Raw genomic sequence first — 20330 nt, forward strand, 5'->3', positions numbered from 1 at the left:
TGGCATAATTGTGTGTAATAGAATGTTCAAACATATTTCTAGTTTCTGAGCTCCTAGAAAATTTCTGGTTCATGACAAACACTCAATGATATCGGTTCCATTTTATTTTCTATAATATTTTTCAATTATAAAAAATATCAAAATATATGATAAATTGTTTTGTGGCTGCTTGTTAAATGTCCTCTCAGCACTCACTCTGAAAATATCCATACCAATAAATCACTATGCAAATGCACAGAGCCATTAAAGACAAATTAATACTGAATAGTGTTGTGCTCAATGTTGCTGAGTTAACAGAAGCTGGAATGAATTCTCAAATGTGGAATGGTGTGATGGGGACATGCCACTGAATTAATAATAATAATAATGTCAACAGCAATAACAATACTATTTACTTAATGTTATAATTCAGATACTCTACTAAATACTTTATTCATATGCTTTATGTCATATAATTCTCAAAATTTTCTGAAGCAAAGGTATTATTGTTATTCTTAATCTCATTTTCCAATGAGAAAACTAGGACTTGTCTAAAGTTATAGAATTAGTAAGTGGCATACTTACCAGCTGAGATCTTCTTAACACCCAAGTTTTGGTTTTCTACCATTATGTTAAACTACCTAGAAAAGATATGTGTTAATCAGAATTTTTTGAATTTTGGATTGAGGAAATAATGAGAAGGGATTTTTTTTTGCTACATGAAGACCACTAACAAAAGCATGAAAGGTGAAATAGATATGCATTTTCCCATAGTGACAAGTTGGAATGAAGAGCATTTGAGGAAAATGTAATAATAATTGTATAGTCAGAACACTTGAAGGTTACCAAGATATTTTGGTGGGTAAAATTGAGTGTTCTAGTTTCATCACCTATGTCCTCCACCTGCAAACTACTTAGTTAAATTTTTACTGTTGTAGTTGAATATAAGAATCCACAATATAGTCAGGGAATCAGTTTAAAAATTTTAAAAAAAATACTAGAATTTGGAGGGATCGTTGAAAAGTATTTAGTCCTGCCAAAGCATGAAATGCTGTCCTAATCCTGATAGAAGTAGTAGAAATAGGGAGGCATGCTATTGCCAAAAGACATGACAGCAAGCAAATGTGACAGTCCTTTATGATAAGTTGGGTAAAGGAATAAAGGAAAAGGAAGAGCAGAGATGGTTTTAAGTTTGTTCCTGTGGAAAAAAATGGAAAAAAGTGCAAAACTTTTTCTTGTTAGAAAACAGAAGGAGTTGGATTCTCTATTTTGCATTGGAAATATTGATGGGTACTCACATTTATATATTCTGTACGACATTTAAAGTTAAATGAATAAAGAGGTGAAGATTGGGTCCTAATTTCATTAACTCTTTTTATTAAAGGCTTTCCACAAAGCCATTAAAGACAGATTAATACTTTAGAGTGGATAGTTTAATATGAAAGGATTAGTATGAAAATGGAAGTTCATGGGGCTATTACTTGAAACACCATTTTCAGTTGAGCATTTTAAAAATCAAGTATAGCTATGTAAAATTGAAAAGTAAGTGGAATGATGCAACTTGTATAATAATATTGCCTTCCATGCCTAATTAAATTCTCAAAGATTTTTTTTATTTCTTTGTTTTACAGTATAACATTGCTTTTTAAAAAGTAAATAAATGCAAATTATTTAAAACTCAACTCTGGAGTTACTTCCCTTACTTTAAGCATAGTTTTTATCCTTCCCCCACCACCCCAATTGGGTATTATCATTAACCTGTTACCAATACTTCAGGTAAATACAATTTAAAATCAACTTTATTTCAAAATCAAAATGCTCATTCATTCTCTGTGTAATGAAATACGTGAATTAGGTAATAAACAAGGAGAAAGAAAGAAGGGAAGCTCTGCTTAGGCTATAAGTTACTTCATTTGGAGTGATGTCTGTTGGTAATGCTAGCCTACAATACTGTAATGTTTTCATCATACTATAACAGTATTACGAAATATTTTTATAATATTAGAAAAAATACAGGATGAAATTATATGTGCTACAGAATTATAACCTTCTTATATTTTATTAAATATCCTCACTCAGAGTAAATTCATCAAATATTTAACCAGTAGGTAAATTCAGTGTTAAATTCTGGCCCTACCACAATACTTTTAGTAGGTATGACTTATCTTTTCAAGATGTTCACAGTCTAGTAAAAATATGTAAACAAATTATTACAGCATGGTGTAATACCTTGGTATGGAAGCACATGGAATGGGATTACTTCTTTCAATACAGTGGATCCAGATTAAGTATTAACTGGTACACCTAGTATATGGCCTTCATGTAAAATCACACCCTACTCTAATTTTTTTTGTCATATTGCATCATTGTTTTATGTTCTTCATAACATTTATTACTATTTAAAATTCTCTATTCATGTATACTTATATTGCTGACTGTCTTGAATGAAGAAATTGTTACTTGAATGTAAGCTCCATGAGAACAAGATCCTTTTTACTTGTTTAGCCTTTGAATCTCCAGCACCTAGGGTACATATCTGGCACAGAACAGGGTTTTAACAAACAATGTTTGAGTAAACTTAGAATTTTTATAGAGTAAAATTTAGTTAAATATAATTTGGGCAACTTAAACTATTTTTTAGATATCTAGAATGTAGATGCACTTCCCATTAGGCTCATGATTTGTATTGTGCCATGGGCTAATCCACGAGGTTGGTTCTTATAGAGAGTAAGACGTAATGTGAGAGATATTACAGAACATTTATAGGACATGGTAATCTTTAACACCACTTCTCTCTGACCAAGGGATTACACTATGCTGTAATAATTTGTTTACATATTTTTATTAGACTGTGAACATCTTGAAAAGATAAGTCATACCTACTAAAAGTATTGTGGTAGGGCCAGAATTTAACACTGAATTTACCTACTGGTTAAATATTTGATGAATTTACTCTGAGTGAGGATATTTAATAAAATATAAGTTGGAAACAAAAGATAAAGCCTGTGGCCAGCTCAAGTTGGAGTCAAACAGAAGGGTCTCTCAGAGGACCAGAATCCTTAGTGACACCACTCTACGGGTAAGGGTCTACAGGATATAAACTTGAGAAGGTGCCTCAAAGAAGCATGCCTTTCTAGACTTTCCCATTGAGTGGAGAAACACAGATTATCCCTTCGAATTCAGGATTATGAGGCAGTGTTCACTGAGGTTTGGTGGCAGAATTTAACTGTGTGATCCAACTTCATCGATAATTTAAGTGGTTCCAGATTCAAAGTCAGTGGATGAAAGCAAAATAAATTGTTTGTAGTACGAATTCAACTTCAATGCTTCAAAGATAAATTTCTAAAGAAATGTTACCAATTTAAAAGTTATAAGCATAAATAAAAGATGGACTTGAGAGGACACTAAAAAAAACATCACAGAAGATACAGTCTTACAAAGACATATTATATTTGAATGATTAGATTCAGAAAAATGCATATGTTTAATGTACTATTTTCTATTGCTGCCATAACAAATTACCACACAGTGTCATAAAATTGTACAGATTTATTACCTTACAGTTCTGTAGGCCAGAAGTCCAATAAAAGTGTTACCAGATAAAAATCAAAGTGTAGGCAAGATGCATTTCATTCAGGAGGCTCTAGAGCAGTGGTTCTCAACCTGTGGGTCGCGACCCCTTTGGGGGTCGAACAACCCTTTCACAGGGGTGGCCTAAGACCATCGGAAAACACATATATAATTACATATTGTTTTTATGATTAATCACTGTGCTTCAATTATGTTCAATTTGTAACAATGAAAATATATCCTGCATATCAGATACTTACATTACGATTCATAACAGTAGCATAATTACAGTTATGAAGTAGCAACGAAAATAATTTTATGGTTGGGGTTCACCACAACATGAGGAACTGTATTAAAGGGTCATGGCATTAGGAAGGTTGAGAACCACTGATCTAGAGGACAATGGAATTGGTTTCTTGCTCATTTGGGTTGTTGGGAGAATTCAGTTGTTTGTGGTTGTAGGACTGATCTTCTGGTTTTGTTGGGGGCTCCAAATTGAGGGTTTCTCCCAGCTTCCAGATGCTGCCACATGCCTTGGTATTGGGCTCCTTTTTTATTTTGAAAGCCATAATGGCAGATTGAGACTGTCTTACATCATATCTCTCTGGCTCCTTTAGTCCAAGTTGGAAGTGTTTTCTCTTGTATAAAATTATCAAGAATTCTGTGGGACTTCAGGGATGTCACAAGGATTCACCCCATTAGACAAGATTTTCAACAACTCCATGGACTCTCTTAGTTACTGTAGTTTACTCAGGACTTGGCAGCTATCATCAATCAAAAGTAATTTGTTTAGCACTGAATATGTGTTCACTATTCTGCTTGGCACTTTGGGGAACACTGGGAAAAGTGTTGCAGTCCCTACTGTATTTTTCAATGTCATTAAAGGCTGTTTATTATAGTAAATTTTGGCAGGCTCTCCTTGTTATTTCCTTTCCACAATTGAATAGTTTTAGATGTTTAATAATCAAGTTTCTCATCAATTATACTAGAATGAATTACAGAATAGATATTAAAAGCCATTGCTTTATTTTTCAAGCATGACTAATGTAAGAAAATCTCATGACTCTTTATTCCATTTCATCAAAACAAGAATTTCTTCTTCAATAAAAGGAAATCCAAGAATGTACAGGGGATTCAGTGCCTAAGATTCAATGAAAAATAAATAAAATGACTGTGAATTTTAAGAAAGAAAACATAGGTTTTATTTTTCCCCCAGATTACACAGTGGCATTCATATGGAATTTAAGAAAAATATTTTGCTAATTGTTAGCAAATAATAATTTGCTAAGTTTTGCTAGATGCATAATTTTATTTGAAAAAAATATAGTTCTGTGATATCTCTTTTGGACAAAATAGATTAGTGTCAAATAGAATTGGTTTAAATTGCTAGCTGTGACTCTTTAGACAAGTTATATAACTTCTCTGAGCCTTCATCTTACCATAAAAAAAATAAAACATCTCTGTCCTGGTAGCTCACTTGGTTAGAGTGTTGTTTTAGTAAGCCAAGGTTGCAGGTTTGATCCCCAGTCAGGGCACACAAGGATCAACCAATAAATGCATAAATAAGTGGAACAACAAATTGATGCTCCTATCTCTCTTTTTCCCTCTCTCTCTCTCTCTCTCTCAATATTAATAAACAAGTTTTTTATAAATTTTAAAAACAATTGGAATTCAAGTGTAGTCATACCTCTTAGCATGCTCATATTAGCAGGACATCCAATGGCTACCTCTTGAGGTCCTCTCTACCCCCACTACCATTCCCAAGATTCCCAGAGGATTACTCTATCTAATGTAGTCTGCCCTGCTTCTGAATCCCAAGCAGAGAGAAAACTGCCAAGTCCATCCATTGCTTTCTATAACTGCATATGGAGCTGCTATAGAAAAGCGGGTCCCCCATTACATTCTAACTGGTGATGTTGCACTGCTACAGGGATTTCCTCACTGAAACGGATCCCTGCACACTTATAGACATCATGATTTCGTCTAGCATCTACAGCGGCCATTTCCAACCTTTTTGTCATCTCATGGAACACACAAACTAATTATTAAAATTCTGCAGCACACCAAAAATTGCTGATCTGACTAAAAAATACATATAATTTTGGTTCGTTCACACTGGATGGCTATTGTGTTGGTTGCTGTCATTTTTAAATTTGACAATCTAAGGGAAAAGAGGTCAGTGACCCCTGACTAAATAGTCAGGCATTGCATGTTTTAAAAATTCTCGTGGCACACCTGTTTCATATTGCTGATCAAAAAGAAGCTCAGCCATTGTTCCTACAATGTCCACCACCATACAGTGGCCAGGACAGGGAAGTCTACCAGCCTCAGGCTTTCCTCAGGAATCTCTAAACCACGGTTATGAGCTTGACTCAATGCCCATGCTCTCCCTTGCCACATGGTGATCTCTTGAAAGCTCTCGATATCCTTTCCTGCCAACAGAAATCCTTCAGAGAGGTTCCAAAACCACGAAATTACAAACGGATCCTTCTCCAACCCAAATAACCTCTTGGGAAATTTACGCCGTGACTTGCTCTTGGGGAGTGAGCCATCATCTAGCCATTCATAAAAGGTGCTGCTATTACCTTCCTTGGGGAAATAAGTGCCGACTAGCTCACTAGGGACAAATGAAATGACTAGAGAAGCTTCTTATCTCTGTATGTTCTGCTTCATCAGATAGGTCACACATCCTGCTGCTGTGGGAAGTACTGGGATACATATATAAGTGCCGACCAGCACCCACTGCATAGTAGACATTTAATACCTTTTCATTTCCTCCTTTGTCCTATATTCCTAATTTCTAGTTTATGCCTTTATTATTATTTTTAAAATATATATTCCCAAAGTAAGATTCTAAAATCTCTCAGGGAAGAGAGTTATGTCTTGTACATCTTTCAAGCCTCCACAGATTATTCAGCATAATGTCTTACAGATAAATATTAATTGCTATTTAATTATTGCTTTAGTGATTACTTTGAGACTGAATTTTTCATAGTTATATAATATAATCTGATTTTTAATTTTTCCCTATGACTTTCTGCTATCATACTAATATTATTATTCTGAGAAGAAACTTGGCAAGGAAAGGAGATACAATTCTAATTAAGATATTTGCATTTTGGTTACTGAATCAACTATTTGTCAATACACTTAAATAGCTTAGAAATGTTTATGTACCCTTGAAATGATGGGTTTCTTACTTCCTCATAAATGGTGAGGAAGTTTACATGTATTTTGCCAATTTTTTTTATTTGAGCTTAAGTAGACCAATAGCAATTGACATCTAGTTAAAAAAGAAAAATAATGGTGAGGAAAATACTTTTTTGGGAATAATTATTATATATAGGATTTACTGGGATGACATTGATTAGCAAATCTATATAGGCTTCACATGTACAACTCAATAAAGCATCATCTGCACACTACATTGTGTACCCATTGCCCCAGGCAATGTCTCTCTCTGTCCCTATCCCCCACCTTTGCCCACTTCCCCTCCCACCTCCCCATTTCTTCTGGCTATTACCACACTGTTGTCTGTATCTATGTGTTACATGGGACAGACTGACAACTGTCAGAAGCAAGATACATTTTTATGAGTTTCAGTGAAAAGAACCTAAAGAAACTTAATTTTGAGTTCTAGATCTACATTGACATCTGTAAGACTATTAAACAAGACTTTTAATGCTCCTCCTGTGGCAGAAATGGGAAATGAAGAAAAGATCATAATAATGATTAGAGCAAATGAGTGTATAAGTGCTCTATAACAGGAGCCTTTAATTTAAAAAATGCACACTTATTTTTAAAAACTTAGAAAATGAAAGATATAGCTCAAAACCTCATGTCTCATAGAAAGGCTTTTGTTAACAACTTGAGATATTTTTAGACCATCATATATAATAAAAGCCTAATATGCTAAGTGTCCCACCATTCATTTGACCATTCGACCAGTTGCTATGATGCACACTGACCACCAGGGAGCAGACGCTCTGACCAGTAGGCTAGTTTGCTGCTGGGGTCCATCTGATGGGGGCTAGGTAAGATGGGCCAGACATGCTCTGGAGCCCTCCCACAGCCCCTCCCCAGCTGGCCAGCTCCAATCGTGTACCGGTGGGGTCCCTCAGCCTGGTCTGTGCCCTCTTGCAATCCAGGATCCCTCGGGGGACGTTGGAGAGCCAGTTTTGGCCTGATCCCCCCAGGCAAGGCTAAGGGACCCCACCAGTGCACAAATGCATGCACCGGGCCGCTAGTACATATATAAATTTAGATATCCTTTCTTTTCTTTCTTTTTTTTTTTTTACTTTGTCATATTGTGTGTTATTTTGAAACACGTCCATGCCACAAATTCTTAAAAAACATTATGTTGCCCTAACCAGTTTGGCTCAGTGGATAGAGCATCAGCCTGCGGACTCAAGGGTCCCAGGTTCGATTCCAGTCAAGGGCATGTACCTTGGTTGTGGGCACATCCCCAGTCGGGGGTGAGCAGGAGGCAGCTGATCGATGTTTCTCTCTCATTGATGTTTCTAACTCTCTATCCCTCTCCCTTCCTCTCTAAAAAATCAATAAAATATATTAAAAACATTATGTTAATGTTATACCTTATATAATTTGGTCATTTCTCTTAGTTACATAAGTTTTTTTCTAAGGTCCTACTTAAAATAATTTTATTGTTAGCATCTTTGTAATATGCCCATATTTATTTATATTTCATTAGAAAATATGCAATGAACATTTGTGAGGTTCTTACTTTTTACATTTACACCATTGGTATTTGTTACTTTAATGTCTTGATCCATCTAATCTTGAAATACTGCCATAGACCCATGATTTGGGTAGATCTGTTATTTGTACACACTTGAGTGCTGCTCAGGGCTGTTGTTCATAGCATGCACTTCATCTATTGAGTGAGTCTAGTGGCTTAATATCCCTCAGTTCTCAGCTTCTGTGTTCTCTCCTCTCCACGGTCCACATTAAATCTCTCTTTGCTACACTGTGTTGTAATAAATCCATAGACATCCTGCCATCAAACTGCTCTTTCACCCAAAAGAGTATTCTTTTAGTTCATTTGGAAGTGGATTTGCTAAGATGTTATTTATTACTTAGCACCTATGACCACATCTATATTTTTCTCCTTTTTTGTGCTTTGTCAGATTTGGCATCAGAGCTGTAGTTCTAGGTTTATACAATGAAAGTGGTAGCCTAAATCATATTCTACAGAATACAACGAAACACGGAAAAGTTAAAGTTAACAACAAATTGCCATTATGTAACTTAGTAATATTTTCAATGACAGAATCAGTATCCAAATTTATTGTGACAATTGTAAAAATGAGCTCAAACCAACAAGATAATATATTTCAGATATAAATACAGCATTCCTCATTAAATTTTGAAAATTTAATAGTACTAACATGGGGTAATAGGAATCTGAATCAGCACGAATTCATAGGCATTAAATGATTGTACATTTAGGAGGACAACAAGTGTTATATGCACCCTAGAGTGTACCAGCTACTGATGAAGCTAGTGTCAGATTATATTGCATACATAAAACAGAAAAAGGGTGGCATTTTTCTTACTGTCTTCCATTCAATAGGTTGTCTTGTAAATATAAACAAATGGAACTACATTAAATAAAAAAGTTTCACACAGCAAAGGAAATCATTGACAATTCCTTAAATAAAATAAGCCAGGCTGTGTCATTCCTAGTGCTTCTTTTATGTGGCCTTTTCTTCCTAAAATACTTAACTCCCTTGTCCTCCACCTTATCCATCTGGAAAATATCTACTCTATTCCAACACTCAATTGAATTACACCTTTCCTGACCTTCTTCTTCCTCACCCTGTCAAAGAGATTTTACCAGTCAGTCTTTACTGCTTCCTCTGATCAAGTCCTCATCTTTTATAGTCACACCTATAACACATTATTGTTTCTGTTGCTGACCTCTATCCCTATTAGATTAGAAATGTAAAAACTGGATTGGGAAGGAGTAAGGAACAATCTCCTGGAAATACATTTAGATCATTTCTTTTATCCATATCTACTAATGTTCCACAGTTTAGAATTTTCCCATGTTTATAAAATGAGAAAAGTATTGAAAATCTTGACACAATAAGATATTTACTTTAATATCCCTATCATTGCACAACAGGGAAAACAAGTAAAATAAATACGCTCTTTGATCAACAGTTTTCGTGAACATTTTTAAACTATGCCTGTAAGAGACAGCAATATTATTTTTGTGTTGGTGAAGTGCTTTGAGAGCAATGCCCCGGTGACAGCATCAACAGAATACAAAGGCCAGTTTGTCTTTATATCTAAATAGTGGATTGTTGGTGAAGAGTTGTGCCAGCCAGTGCAGAGTGGAATAGTGTTTTATTCCTCTCGAGATAGATGGATGGCTGAATGGCCGGAGTTCCTGCTGCTTTATAGCCTGCCCCTTGAATTTGAAAATGAATGTGTTCTTTTTCTCTTGAATGGGTGATGAGAAAATGTCATTTAAATAAAACTGAACTCATAATATTGTCATAAAAATATGCATATATGCATAACCCACGGACACAGACAATAGTGTGGTGAAGGCCTGGTGAGAGCGTGAGGGTTGAAGGGATTCAATGGGAAAAAAGGGGACATCTGTAATACTTTCAAAAATAAATGTGCATTGAAAAATATGTCCACTGGTATATTAACCTATGTGATACATTGCTAAAAACATTAAATATCTTATTTATTAAATATTGAAAATTCTAAGCAAATCATATCATTATTAAAATAAGGAATGGATAATTTGCCAAAGTGTTTACACTTTTAAAATGTTGTTCCTTCAGACAAAGTGAATTAAGCATTACATTATTAATATAAGCATTATTGAAAACATTTTGCTGGTAGATAATTTAATAAATTCAACAAATGTTTCTTGAGTGCCATGGTGAAAAGTCTCTTTAGGGGATAGAAATAAAGGAAAGATCGTCCCTGCAATCAAGTTGCATTCAATAAACATTAGTATATGTGCAGAGAATTATAACGTAGGAGGGATGCAGGATAGTTATAGTGACCATGTGAACAAAGGTGGGAAACTACTTCCCATGAAGATGAATGATTGGAGAAGGCTTCACAAAATGATGGAAATTGAAAAATGAGTGTCATCATTGAGGAGAGAAGAATCAGAAGAAAGAAATTGAATTGAATAATGGAAATCCTTAAATACCAAGAGAAAATTTGATTTTTGTTCTTTCTGTAGATATAAAGCAGTTGTGGTGGTTAATTTTACATACCAATGTGGCTAGCTATATTACCCAGTTATTTAATCAACCACTAATCTAGATGTTACTATAAAAGTATTTTGCAGATGTGGTTAGCATCTAAGACTAGTTCACTTTAAGTATCATAGATTACCATCCCTAATGTAAGAGGGCCTCATTCAATTACTAGGAGCCTTAAGAGAAAAAGAAATTGTGCCTCAAATCTATAGCATTAAATCCAGCCTCATTTCCTGCCTTCTGACCTGCCATAGGGATTTCTTATTTGCCAGCTCCACACTCACAATCACTTATCCACTTCCTTAAGACATTTCTTTAAATATGTAAATGTATATATTCTATGTATATAGCCTAGAAAATATATATTCTCTAAATTATTTGATATAAACATATATTCTGTTGCTTTCATTGTTTTTCTGGAGCACCCTGACTGAAGAGTTATTAAAAATTTTAAACAAAGAAACATTAACTACTTTTTTTGGCATACATTAAGTCATAACTTTAAGCTTTTCTTGATCATCATTTAGTACCAGGTTTATGCTACATGCTATGGAGTAGCATAAAATGTAGTGCCAATTTTAGTGCTTTTTCTGCAACAATAGTGAACAATTTTAGCACTCCTGTGTGGTAGACAATGTGCTAAGGTTTTTCCAAATTCTTTTACTAAACCAATCAATACAACATTGTTATGACAAAGATATTATTAATGTAGCTATTATCTGTCTAATTTGACAGATGAATAAACTGAATTTACATCTAATAAATATCTGACCCAGGATACAGCACATGAAACAATTATGTATTTAACCACTAAAATGAAAACCTTTTCCTAATGTTAAACAATTTAACTATGGTCACTGGCCAGTTAGCAGAATAAAATTACACTTGTAAGTATGTAAAAAGAAAGCATGAACAGCCACGTTTATTCCAGAAAAGAGTGTTTAAGCAGGGGAGGCTTCATAGGTTGCAGAAGGAAGCTGATTGTTTAAACCAGCCGTGGGCAAACTACTGCCCGCGGGCCAGATCCGACCCGTTTGAAATGAATAAAACTAAAAAAAAAAAAAAGACCGTACCCTTTTATGTAATGATGTTTACTTTGAATTTATATTAGTTCACACAAACACTCCCCCGGGTCCAGTTTAAGAACTCATTGTGGCCCTCAAGTCAAAAAGTTTGCCCACCCCTGGTTTAAACAATAAAAAGGGAAGTAGCTTAGATTGTGATGAACAGATCTGAGATAAATTAAAATAATCATTGCATTTCTCAAAACATATACCAGATCTTAACATACTTGCCTCAAACTTTTAAAATAGTGCTATATAAAATATAATAGTAAGATTATCAGCATCGGCATGGCCCAGGAGCTTGGTAGAAATTAAAATTTGGGGGCTTCATCCCAAATCTTACATATCAGAATTTCTTAGAGTGGGGCCTGTGCTTCATGGAGGTTTCCAAGTGATTCATGTCACATAGAGTTTGAAAGCACTGCAGTAAACAAGGGTCTCATGAGGCTGAGGTGAGCTTCTCCAGGAAAACAGAATGAAGAAGCTAAGCTGGAACCAACTAGAATTAATAATGATTGATGAGCGTTATGTCTTAGGCTGAGATACAAGTTGGGAATCTGGGACAAAAATAAATTTTGGAGGGACAGACTTAAGTAGGGTCATACACAATGTGAAACTGTCACTTAACTGAAGATGAGCTTGAACACAAAGTCAGAACAGGTTACATAAGTGCAAGTGAAAGGGGTCAGGGCGGTATGTGTCAAGGATCAAAGCAGAATGAAAGATTAGGGCATGTCTGGTAAGCCAAGGTGGCAAAAATCCTGAAAAAAAGAACAGCTAGTTTAGAGAGAAACAAAAGATGTAGGATCCATAGCCAAAGATTTGAAGTGGAGAATAAAATATTTGAAAGTGGGCAACCCAGTTCGATTAAGCCAACCCTATCACAATTGCTCATTACCCATCCTAAAGAATCAGGTCCTATTCATAGCTAATAAAATCACAAATTATGCCACAATTTCAATCATCTTTAAATTAAAAAATATTTTAGCACCCTCTATTTGCCAAATACAGTGATAAATAAGAGATGAAAAAGTAGGTGAAACAAATGTGATCTCTGCCATCAGGAGAGTCAGGCATTAAATTATATTTTATATATTTACAAAAATTATACAAGTAAGTATTTAATTATTATCACCATAAGTGCTACCCAGAAAAAAGTACACATAATGTGAGAATGAATCACAAGACAATTAACCTAGCCTACAAGAACAACGGGTAGGAATATAATCAGGGATGTTTCTCAGAGAAAGTAAATTTTAAGATACACCCTCAAAGATGAGGGGAAGTTAGGAAAGAGCTGTGGGAAAAGCATTCTAGGCCAAGATAGGTGCTGTGCAGAATGTGAATAGGAGAGAACAGGAGAATGGCCAGGACGACTAGAATGTAATGAATGAGGAGAGAACAGTGCAAGATAATACAGACTTGCTGTGAGCGGTTAAAGATGTAGAAGAAGGTTTCAATTGCAGTCAGAAAACACTGGGCAGTTTTAATCAAGTAAATAATTTAATGACATCCACATGATAAATATATATTATATTTTATATTGTCTATCCTTTTCAGTTCTGTGATAGGGTATTTAATAGGGATTCCATAAGGAAAATTTTAATAGGTTATTGTAATAGTTTAGGCAAGTGAACCAAAGATGATGACTTGGAGTAGGTTAATGGCAATGAATAGAGAAACAAGTAGACAGATTCATTAGATACTTACCAAGTACAAACCAATGAGCTAGTGGCCATAGAGAAAGAAGGAAAAATATCACATTTTGGTTTCTGATATGGGCAGATGAGTAGAGATTGATAATTAACTAGAATAGGGAATATTGGAAGAACTAAATTTTTGGAGAAAACTCAAGGGTTCAGCAGTGGACTGCCCGGATTTGAGATGCCTGTTAGTTATCCAAGTGTAAATATAAAGTATGTGAGTGGATTGATGGGTCGGTGTGAAACTCAGATAAAAACATTTTGTCTAGAGATATAAATATGGATTCATTATACACAATAGGCCTAGTTATTAGAATGGATGAAAATACCTAAGGAGAGAGAATGAAATCAGAAAGGATTTCTTATCTTTCGATCTTTTTTTAAAAATATATTTTATTGATTTTTTACAGAGAGAAAGGGAGAAGGATAGAGAGTTAGAAACATCGATGAAAGAGAAACATCGATCAACCGCCTCCTGCACACCTCCTACTGAGGATGTGCCCGTAACCAAGGTACATGCCCTTGACTGGAATCGAACCTGGGACCTTTCAGTCCGCAGGCTGAGGCTCTATCCACTGAGCCAAACCAGTTAGGGCATTATCTTTCAATCATTAATGAATGATAATTAAAATGCTTTAGTGCAAGAGAGATTGGAAAGGAATGGGCAGAGAAGCAAGAGGCAAAGGAAATGAGTTTGTGTCCAAAAAATTAGTTGACTAGATGTCCAACTAAGGAGTCAATAAATGTGGGACAGAGAGTTAAGGGGTTAAAAGAATGAAGTGAATGGGACTGATTGATTTATTACTATTTCCCTATACTTACTATACTTTCTTACTCAATTTTGAATATGGGTCAACATCCACTGATGTTTTTTCAAGCCAGATTTCTGGCTTCAAAGAAAAAAATCTCTCTAAACCCTGACATAAAATATATATTTTAAAATAATAACATCTTTAAAGTACTGAAAAAAAAGAAAGAGAAAAGCCCTATCATTCCAGAATTCTATACCTAGCAAAAGCATCTCTCAGAATGCAGGCTAAATAAAGACTTTTTTCATATAAACAAAAGCTAAGTAAACTCATTGCCATCACACCTGTGACATAAGTACTGGCAAAGGCAGTTCTTTAGGCAGAGGGAAATGAGGACAGATGGTGTTCCCTGGTGCTATGCAAATGGAGGCCCAGACTATCAAAGTCTTTATTCCATTCACACTACTTTCAAGTCAGAAACTGAAAACAATATGACATAAACCCAAGTATCATGCCAACTTACCTTTTAACAGTTTATATATTTACAAATGAACATCATTAAATTAAATTAATGTATTTATCTCTTAGGTTATTGGAGCATTACTGAAATAAAGCAAAGCATTAGAAGGCTGGTTGCTGGAATTATTAGATTTGATAAATCATATAAAGTATTAGGAAAGTGCCTGGCACAAACAAATCTCTACATTTGTGAGCCTGAATTATTTAATAATGTAGATATATAATAAAATCTATTACTTATAATGAAATCTATTATTTGATGTTTTATAAAAATGGATATTTATAGGCACAAGAACTAGTATTATTGAGTAGTTACTTAGCAATCCTATATAATAAAAGCCTAATATGCTAAGTGTTTGGTCGTCTAGTCGTCCATTCAACCAATCAAAGCTAAATATGCTAATGATATGCTAAGGCCACTCAACTGCTTGCTATGACATGCACTGACCACCAGGGGAAGATGCTCTGACTGGTAGGTTAGCTTGCTGCTGGGGTCCTGCTGATTGGGACTGAGTGAGAGGGGCTGGACATGTCCTGGAGTCCTCCTGCGGTCTCTCCCTGGCTGGCCAACTTCCCCTGTCCCTCCTAGGCCCCAATTGTGCACTGGTGGGGTCCTTTGGCCTGGCCTGCATATTCTCACAATCTGGGACCCCTTGGGAAATGTGAAAGAGCTGGTTTCAGCCCGATCCTGCAGGCCAGGCTGGTGCATGAATTCTTGCACCGGGCCTCTAGTGTATATATAATAAAATACATTATGTTTTAGAATTTGCATGAAGATTATCTGTTCACCATGCCAGAATATAAAATAGGGTCAAATTTTATTCAATACTTAAAAATTATTTTAACTATCTGATAAGAACTGTTTTTTCCTCTTAGCATTGAGTTAATGGAAAATTTAAATAAAAATCAGCAATTATGTGTTTATATCATTTTTGGTAGAAAGTAATGAATGGCTCTCTTAGTGGGAGATAATTATTAAGACCTGACAAAACAAAAGGACTCCAAAGTTAGTTGAATTTATCAATCAATCAATCAATAAGCATTTATTGTAAACTTATTTTATGCAAGTTCTGTGCAGGATGCCTATGATCCAGCAGCATAAAGTTGCTAGTTTGCAGAGAGTTTATGCGATAACTAACAACTGTTTACCCTTGCAATGTTGAGGCACTATACTAGGTAAGTTCTTTTCATGTTCTTTCATTTAATCAAGCTTTGTGGTATTCCTATAATGTAGGCATTATTATTAGTAGTAGTATTGTCATTTGATAAACAATTGAGGTTTAAGGAACTTACATAACTTAGTTGTAGATAAACAGTAAGTAAGTGTAAAACATTTATGTAAAAACAAAAATTTATGCTTTCAACTATTAGATACATTGCCTCTTTCTCTTTTTACAACTCATTGGGTAGGTAAGGGAGATCTATTTTAAAAGAAGACAATACAAGTTAAGAGAAAAAATACTCTTTAATTTTTAAAATAACATTCTCTACTGTTAAGAAATATTTATAAAATTTTTAAATTAGAAAATATTAAGCTTATTTAGCAACTGAGGTTTTCCCAGTTCTTATGAAGAAGAAAACCGTCAGCTTAATTACTAAAAGTATGGAAATAGATCATGCCCTGGCAAGTTAGAAATTAGGAAAGTTAAAGCCATCTCCACACCAGATTGGCTTTAAAAATATGGGCCTTAAAAATACTAGAAATTTAGGAGCCAGCTAAGAAAATTCTCAAAGGGCTGAGGAGAATCTCCCTGGAGAAAGCAAAGTGAAAACAACAGCTAGAGTTATTAGAATTAATCACCGTTAATCAGTGTTCTGTCTGAGGCTGAACCTCAGTGGGAATCCAAGACAACAGAAAATTCAAGTAGGTCAGGAGAGAGGTAGAGTTGTGGAGATAATAAAACTTCCCACTTAAGAATAAATGAGTTTGGGCACAAAATCAGAGTGGATGGTGTAGCATGGGTGACAATAGGTCAAAGTGGTCTGACACATAGGTTTGACAACCTAAGGAGTAAAAATCCCCCTTTTAGAGAGAAGTTTAATATATAAGCATCCTTCACCATATATTTAAAGTTGAAAATGAACCATTTATTCAAAGGCAGGAAGCTCAGTTTTATGTAATAATTCTAGCACAGTAACTGATCATTCAAATTTAAAGAATCAGCTCTTACAAGATCATACAAGCACACATTGTGCCATTGATTCATTCATCCATGCATTCAGTAAATATTTGATACCCTCTCTGTGGCAATCACGTAATATACACCAGACCTGTGATAAATGAAAAGCAAATAAAACAAATATGGCCTGTGCTGTCGTGAAATGTACATTATAGTAAAAGAGTTAGGCAGTAAATAATTACAAAAGTGTGTTTTTAATTATGATTTTAATCAGCTATAAAGGGAAGGTACCAAATATTGTGAGAATAAAGTGCAGAAGAAATTATCCTGATTTGCAAAGTAGAAGATATAGCATGAAAGTGAGTCACTTAGCCAAACAACTATTTTGGAGAAAAAAATAATTCCTGACATAAGGAGAATAGTGTCCCAAAACTGGAAAGAAACAGGGTGATGTCCAGAGTAGCTGGAATATCGTGATAAAAGGGGAAAGGAGAACACAGTGGAGTTGGAGGATTGGTTAGGGGTCAGCAGTACGTTCAATGCTGTGTTGAAGATTTTTTAATATTATCTTAATTGTAGTGGGAGGACACTGCCCATTTTTATGTGGTTAAATAATATGATGACATCTGCATTTTTAAAAGATCACATTTCTGTGATCTCATGTGGTATTTGGGATGGATTAACTGGCAGCAGGATGGATATGGGGAGCTCACCTATAAGGCTATTTCAGCAGTCTAAGAAACAGATGATGCTAGCTTGAACTTGGTTATTAACAACAAAAATAGGAAAAAATTAGATAGATTCAGTATATAATTATGAGGCAGAAAAGAGGATTAAAGCCATAGATTTAGGCATGAGCACATCCTATAGCGTGGTGCCATTTATTGCAAGAGGAATAACTATAAAAGACCAGATTTGAGGAAAATATTGACAATTTAGTTATTTCAAAGTGAGATATAAGCAAGTGGAAATATAAAGTTGATGTGTCTGAACTTCCGAAAAGATATCTTGCCTAGCTACAAAGTTTGAGTTCATTAGTCTATGCATGATCTTTTTTAAAAAATTTAAATCAGAATACAGGGTGTGGCAAAAGTAGGTTTACAGTTGTTTATGCAATAAATAATACAATAATTAGTAAATAATAATACAAGAATAAGCTATGTGTTTTTGCATACTCACAGCTGTAAAGCTACTTTTGCCATACCCTGTATTTTATTTATTAATTTTTATTTTTTTATACTTTCCTTTTAATGGAATTTATCAGAGTGACACTGCTTCACACAATTATACAGGTTTCAGGTGCACAATTCTACAACATATCATCTGTACACTCTATTGTGTATTCACCACCCCAAGTCAAGTCTCTGTCTATCACCATTTATCTCCCCATACCCCCTCCACCTCCCTCTACCCCACCCTTCCCTCGGCAATCACACCGTTCATATCCATGATTTATTTCTCTTTTTTTTCTTTTTTGCTCAATCACTCCATCCCCCCACTGGCCCCTCCAACAACAGCTATCAGTCTGCTTTCTATGAGTCTGTCTCTATTTTGCTTGTTAGTTCATTTTGTTCATTAAATTCCACATATGAGTGAAATCATACAGTACTTATCTTTCTCTGACTGGCTTAATTCACCTAGTATAATGCTCTCCACAAGTATAAAAGATTATATCTCAGTTTCTGGTAGGAGCCAATGAGTGGAATGGTGGTACCATTTCCTAGAAGAGTAGAAAAAGGAAAATCAAATTTAGAGAAAGTAGAGTTCATTTATGAACTGCCTGAGTTTGAGATGTTTGTGAGATATATGCATGTATAAACATCAATTATACAAGTGGGTGGGTGGGTCGAGTTTAGAAAAGACATTTTGACTGGAAATATAAGTTTGAATTTATTATGCCTTATCTTTCAATTTATGCAGCTGAATAAGAAAAAATTATCACTTAATTATTAATAATCACTACATTTAACAACTGTTTTGCAAAAAAATCCTGAACATTAAAATAGTCTCCAATGAGCTAGTATGGAAGAGCTCCAAAAGACAACTAATTCTAAGCCTTTGAGGGCAAGGGTTATTCAATTCCCAGCGCCAAGTTAGATTGTCACCTATAGCCCACGTCAATTAATGTTTGTGAAAGAAAAGGCTCAAGTCATTGTAAGAAAGATGGGTGTTCTTTGCCTTCACACCTGCATATCCCAAGCTAGTTTTTCTTTCTCCCCCCCTTTCATAAACCTGTTTTTTATTTGTATTGTTCACTCAGATGATTTTTCAAACAGAATCATTGCTGGGTCATATACTAGCCAAGAGTTTTACATCTCACAATTTTGCACCAAGAAGTCTGTCTAGATTATAACTTATCCTTATATAAATTAGGACTTTTATTCCTATTTTAAAGCAACTATTTATTTTAAATTAAAGTCATGTATTTCATTAAGGTATCACGTTGTTGAGAAAGACCCACACACCCACTGCCTACAACTAAAATATGAGTTCTATTTTTAAGATATTTTTTGAGTAACTCTTTAATTTCATAGGACAAATATCTATGATGAAATCTTTTCCAGGAAATTATAGTTGCTAGTTTAATGATAAAACTTCATATGAAGAATCAAAGTTGATTGTCATATGCAGAAAAACAAATATATTACAAAAGATCTTACTGCTACATTAATATCCTGTTGTTGGACCTAGTTTTTCTTTTATAATATGTTTTTATCGATTTGAGAGAGAGAGAGCAAGGGAAAGATAGAGAGAAACATCAATGTGAGAAAGAAACATTGACTGACTGCCTCTCACATGCACCCCACTGGGGATAGAGCCCAAAACCTGGGCATGTGCCCTGACCAGGAATTGAACTGGTGACTTTTTGGTGCACAGGATGGCGCCCAACCAACTGAGCCACACCAGCCAGGATAGGCCTAGTTTTTTGGTAGAAAAATAAGATATGTTCCAAAGTATTCATATAAAAAAGAACATACAAAATTGCCTTGTTAAATAAAGCATAACAGTTATACTTGACATCTTAAACCTACAGTTAAATAAGAATGAGAAGACTATGGATAAAAAACTTTTGACCAAACATATTTTTGTAAGGATTCTGTAACTGGAGAATTCTGCAGCACTAGATGTTAGTTTTAAATGGTTGTGTGAAAAATCATGTGAAACTAATGTAGAAAGTTAGCATGAGTCCAGAGGCTGTTTGTGGGGGCAGTGAAAGGCAGAAGGAGGACACAGGACTTCAGGCGCATAGTAATGTGTTATTTGTTGATCTGAGTGTGGGTCACATAGCTGTGTCAGTTTGTAAAAATTCAACGAGGTGTATAGTTATATTTTTACTCATGTGAAATATAGTATACTTCCATACAAGTTT

At 34.8% G+C, this 20330-nt stretch overlaps 1 protein-coding gene across 2 annotated transcripts in view; it reads left to right on the forward strand.

Moving 5' to 3' along the window:
• CNTN1 (contactin 1) overlaps positions 1-20330 on the forward strand; it is a 279131-nt gene that overhangs the window by 67353 nt on the left and 191448 nt on the right. The window lies entirely within an intron of this gene.

Source organism: Myotis brandtii, unplaced genomic scaffold (assembly GCF_000412655.1).
Source record: "Myotis brandtii unplaced genomic scaffold, ASM41265v1 scaffold686, whole genome shotgun sequence".
NCBI lineage: Eukaryota > Metazoa > Chordata > Mammalia > Chiroptera > Vespertilionidae > Myotis > Myotis brandtii.